General features: G+C 42.6%; 1 non-coding gene across 1 annotated transcript; it reads right to left on the bottom strand.

Annotated features, from left to right (window-relative positions):
• Positions 1-1278: 1278 nt before the first annotated feature.
• Positions 1279-1385, bottom strand: LOC112725527 (small nucleolar RNA R71). Its single transcript, XR_003164630.1, has one exon. It is a non-coding gene; the product is annotated as a small nucleolar RNA R71 (small nucleolar RNA).
• Between the last annotated feature and the right edge of the window lie 4392 nt (positions 1386-5777).

Genomic DNA, 5777 nt, shown 5'->3' with positions numbered 1-5777 from the left:
GATGAAAATGAACTTGATCCGGAGGATGCAACATCTCCTAAGCCTAATGAACTCCCCATTTCTGATCTTACCCATTCTCTTTAATTTCTGCCAATTACTTTTATGATCATCTTCCCCATTCCCATTTAAGATTCTGTAATTTATTTTCGTCATCTATTTTCAGCTCTTTATTTCCAGCATTTACATTTTCTGCTATTTACTTTCTCGCCATTTAATTTTTTGCAACTCTCAAACCAAATTCTGCTTAGCTCAACTAGAACATTCCTCCAATTAAAGTTGCTTGACCAATCAATCCCTGTGGGATTTGACCTCACTCTATTGTGAGTTTTTACTTGACGACAATTCGGTATACTTGCCGAGGGAGATTTGTTAAGAGACAAGTTTCCGTGCATCAAGTTTATGGTGCCGTTGCCGGGGATTGATTTTGTATCAACAATGATTAAATTGGTGGATAACTAGATTGAACATTTTCCTTTTGTTTGATTTAGTTTCATCTGAGTAATTTACTTTCAGTTTTAGTTATTTCTTTCCCTTTACCTTTCACCCATTAGTGGTGTTACCTGCATTTTGTTTTAATATTTGGTTCACTGACCCACTAACTATTTGATATATTGCATCACTCACACTAACAGCATTTCTACAGAAAATATTGTCTGCATCTATCTTTCTTGCTTGTGCCTTATTGGGTGTATGACAGGTAGAAGAAGCAGGGCTTCAACTTCCTTTGATTCTGAACCTGAGAGGACATTCCTTAGATTAAGGAGGGAAGCAAGAGGGAAGAGAGTAGTTGGTGCTGAGGAAGAGGAGGAGTACTTTGAACCAGACATGGATGAGAATATGGAGAACCATCATGAAGATGAGGCTCACAACCATGGCAGAGAAGGTCCAGCGCATCAGGCTGGACAAGAAAGAAGAGTTCTGGGTTCTTACATCAACCCAATTCTAGGAAACTGTGGAAGTAGCATCCAAAGGCCAACCATACATACCAACAACTTTGAACTAAAGCCACAGCTCATCACCCTTGTTCAGAACAATTGTTCATTCGGAGGAAGTGTCCAAGAAGACCCCAATCAACATCTAACCACCTTCCTGAGGATATGCGATACTGTGAAGTCTAATGGTGTTCACCCTGACACCTATAGACTACTTCTGTTTCCCTTCTCACTCAAGGACAAAGCATCTAAATGGCTGGAATCCTTTCCAAAGGAGAGTTTAGCAACCTGGGAAGACGTGGTGAACAAATTCTTGGCAAGATTCTATCCTCCTCAATGAATCAATAGGTTGAGAGCTGACGTACAAACCTTCAGGCAGCAAGATGGTGAGACTCTATATGAAGCATGGGAGAGGTTTAAGGACCTGACAAGAAGATGCCCGCCAGATATGTTCAATGAATGGGTGCAGTTGCACATTTTCTATGAAGGCCTTTCGTATGAATCAAAGAAGGCAGTAGACCACTCATCCAGGGGATCTCTGAACAAGAAGAAGACCATTGAAGAAGCCATAGATGTCATTGAGACTGTAGCAGAGAATGACTACTTCTATGCTTCTGAAAGAGGCAACACTAGAGGAGTGATGGAGCTGAACAATGTGGATGCACTGCTAGCTCAAAACAAGCTTATTACCAAGCAGTTGGCTGACCTTACCAAAAAGATGGAGAGGAATCAAGTGGTAGCAATCACCACCTTAGCAGCATCTCAAAAAGGAGTGAATGAAGAAGCAGAGGGTGATCAGGAACAAGCCAACTACATTAGAAGTTCACCTAGGCAGCACCATGACCCATACTCCAAAACATATAATCCCGATTGGAGGAACCACCCAAACTTTGGGTGGGGAAACTAACAGGATCAAGGCCAAGATCAGAGACGCCACAACCCCAACAACAACGCAGCTCACCAACACTCCACACAGAGGTCATATCAACACCCACCTAACAACACCTCTCAACATCCATACCAAAGTCAAAATGGCCCTTCTCATCCTTCCAATCTCAACTCTCCATCATCGGAAGAAAGACTCTCAAGGATTGAAACTCTACTTGAAGGCATATGCAAGGAGATCCAAGATAGTAAGGTGTTCCGAGAGGAAGTGCGATCCAACATGCAAAATCAAGATGCTGCCATCAAGAAACTTGAGACACAAATTGGCTACCTATTTCAGCAAGCTCCTGGCCATGACCTTTACAGCAACATTGAGTCAAGGCCGAGGGAGGAGTGTCAAGCTATCACCCTCAGAAGTGGGAAGGAATTGAAGGAGACTTCCAAGCAACCACAAGAAAAAGTTTCAATTGGAAGAAAGGAGGAACAAGATGAAGTTCAAGTCCCCACCTCCAACTCACATCAAAAGGAAGAAGAGCTGAAGCCGTATGTTCCGAAAGTCCCATATCCTCAACAATTGAGGAAGAAGGGGGATGACAGCCAGTTCTCCAGATTTTTAGAAATCTTCAAGAAACTGCAGATTAACATATCCTTTGCTGAAGCAATAGAGCAAATGCCGCTCTATGCCAAGTTCTTGAAGGAGTTGATGACCAAGAAGAGAAGCTGGAAGAACAATGATACTGTGATACTAACCGAGGAATGCAGTGCCATCATTCAGCATAAACTGCCCCAGAAATTGAAGGATCCTGGGAGCTTCCAGATTCCTTGTATTATAGGAGAAATAACAGTGGAGAAGGCTCTATGTGATTTAGGAGCCAGCATAAATCTGATGTCTGTAGCTATGATGAGAAAACTGAAGATTGAGGAGGCCAAATCAACAAAAATGGCCTTACAACTGGCAGACTGATCATTCAAGTTTCCTCATGGCATAGTGGAAAACTTGCTAGTGAAGGTAGGAGACTTTATCTTTCCAGCAGACTTTGTAGTGTTAGATATGAAGGAAGGAGCTAAGGCTTCTATCATCTTGGGTAAACCATTCTTAGCTACTACTGGAGCTGTCATCGATGTCCAAAAGGACGAACTTACCCTTAGACTACACAATGAAACAATGATGATCAATGTGTTCAAGGCCATGAACTACCCACAGGAACCATTGGGAGAATGTATGAGGTTGGACTCACTGGAAGATGTAGTACAAGAGACTTTTGAAGAAGAAGAACTTGAGGGGTTAACAGAAGAGGAGGAATCAGCATCAAGCGAAGAGGCTGCAACAGCTGAGGTTCAAGCTCAGTGCACAATAGAGGAGAAGAATGGAAAGAAAGAAGCACCCAAACTTGAACTAAAGGCACTGCCACCCACTCTCAAGTATGCATATCTAGGAGAAAATGAAAGTTATCCAGTGATCATAAATTCATCCCTCAGCCAAGAACAAGAGGAAGAGCTACTCCAAGTATTGTAAAGGCACAAAGATGCCATAGGATGGACCCTTGCTGACTTGAAGGGAATCAGTTCGGCCATATGTATGCATAAGATACTGTTGGAAGATGATGCCAAACCATCCGTTCAACCCCAAAGGAGGCTGAACCCAGTCATAAAGGAAGTGGTACAGAAAGAAGTCATGAAGTTGTGGCAAGGAGGAGTGATCTATCCGATCTTAGACAGCCCATGGGTCAGCCCTGTACAAGTTGTCCCAAAAAAGGGAGGAATCACTGTAGTCCCCAATGAGAAGAACAAACTAATCCCTACAAGGACCGTCACAGGATGGCGGATGTGCATAGACTATAGAAAACTCAATGAAGCTACACGAAAAGATCATTTCTCCCTTCCTTTCATGGATCAGATGCTGGAAAGACTTGCAGGACATGCATATTACTGTTTTCTCGATGGTTATTCAGGATATAACCAAATAGTGGTTGATCCAAGAGACCAAGAGAAAACCTCCTTTACTTGCCCATATGGAGTGTTTGCCTACAGACGCATGCCATTTGGGTTATGCAATGCACCTGCAACCTTCCAACGCTGCATGCTCTCCATTTTCTCAGATATGATAGAAAAATTCATCGAAGTCTTTATGGATGACTTCTCAGTATTCAGAGATTCATTTCCTAATTGTCTAGATCACCTAGCCCTGGTGTTAAAGAGATGTCAAGAGACCAATCTGGTCTTGAACTGGGAGAAATGTCACTTCATGGTAACAGGAGGAATAGTCCTTGGCCATAAGGTGTCTAACCAGGGCATTGAGGTAGACAGAGCTAAGGTGGAACTCATTGAAAGATTACCTCCACCAAGTGATGTCAAGGCAATTAGGAGTTTTTTAGGGCATGCTGGCTTTTACAGACGGTTTATTAAAGATTTTTCAAAGATAGCCAAGCCCTTAAGCAATCTCCTTGTATCTGATACACTATTTGTCTTTGATGAAAAGTGCATGCTAGCTTTCGAAAACTTGAAAAAGAGGCTGTCCTCTGCCCCTATCATTTCCCCACCTGATTGGAACTTACCATTTGAACTGATGTGCGATGCATCTGACTTCGCAGTTGGGGCAGTGTTAGGACAGAGGAAAGAGAACTTAGTCCATATAATATACTATGCCAGCAAAGTCCTCAATGATACTCAAAGAAACTATACTACTACTAAAAAAGAGTTGCTGGCAATAGTTTTTGCATTTGACAAGTTTAGATCATACCTCATTGGTGCCAAAGTAATCGTTTTCACAGATCACACAGCACTTAAATATTTGTTTGCCAAGCAAGAATCAAAACCAAGACTAATAAGATGGATCTTGTTGTTGTAGGAATTCAACATTGAAATTAGAGACAAGAAGGGAGTGGAGAACAAGGTAGCGGATCACCTGTCCAGAATTCCTCATGATAAGGGTGGAACACATGGTACAAGTGTGAATGAATGTTTCCCAGATGAGCAGTTAATGATGGTTCACAAAGCACCTTGGTTTGCAAACATTGCCAATTTCAAGGCAACTGGAGCTTTACCTCCAGAGATCAACAAACATCAAAAGAGGAAGCTCATCAATGATGCGAAATATTTTATCTGAGATGAGCCATATCTCTTCAAGAAGTGTCCAGATAGAATCCTGAGAAGATGTGTTTCGAAAGAAGAGGGACGAGAGGTCTTGTGGAACTGCCACGGCTCATGCTATGGAGGCCATTTTGGAGGGGACAGAACTGCAGCCAAGGTGTTACAAAGCAGATTCTTTTGGCCCACCCTTTTCAAGGATGCCAAAGAACTGGTAAAGAATTACAATGAATGTCAAAGAGCTGGAAACTTACCCAAAAGAAATGAGATGCCACAAAATTTCATCTTAGAACTGGAACTGTTTGATGTGTGGGGAATCGATTTCATAGGACCATTCCCAACCTCATATTCAAACAAGTACATCTTGGTAGCAGTGGATTATGTTTCCAAGTGGGTAGAGGCTATTGCAACCCCAACGAATGATAATAAGGTGGTCATGAACTTCCTCAGAAAGAATATCTTTAGCCGGTTTGGAGTCCCACGAGCACTCATCAGTGATGGAGGGAGCCATTTTTGTAACAGACCACTAGAAGCTCTCCTCCTACGATACGGGGTGAAACACAAGATTGCCACGCCTTACCACCCCCAAACAAGTGGGCAAACTGAGATATCTAACAGAGAGCTGAAAAGAATTCTGGAAAAGACTGTGGGAGCGTCAAGAAAGGATTGGTCGAAGAAGCTGGATGATGCTCTGTGGGCATACAGAACGGCATTCAAAACACCAATCGGGATGTCCCCATACCAACTGGTGTATAGAAAGGCCTGTCATCTACCATTGGAGCTGGAACACAAAGCCCTCTGGGCTCTCAAGCTGCTAAATTTTGATAGCATTACTGCTGGTGAAAAAAGGGTCTTGCAGCTGCAAGAAATGGA

Source organism: Arachis hypogaea, chromosome 11 (genome assembly GCF_003086295.3).
Source record: "Arachis hypogaea cultivar Tifrunner chromosome 11, arahy.Tifrunner.gnm2.J5K5, whole genome shotgun sequence".
Classification (NCBI taxonomy): domain Eukaryota; kingdom Viridiplantae; phylum Streptophyta; class Magnoliopsida; order Fabales; family Fabaceae; genus Arachis; species Arachis hypogaea.
Note: the sequence above shows the minus strand (reverse complement) of the source record. Positions and strands in the feature narration are given on the sequence as shown.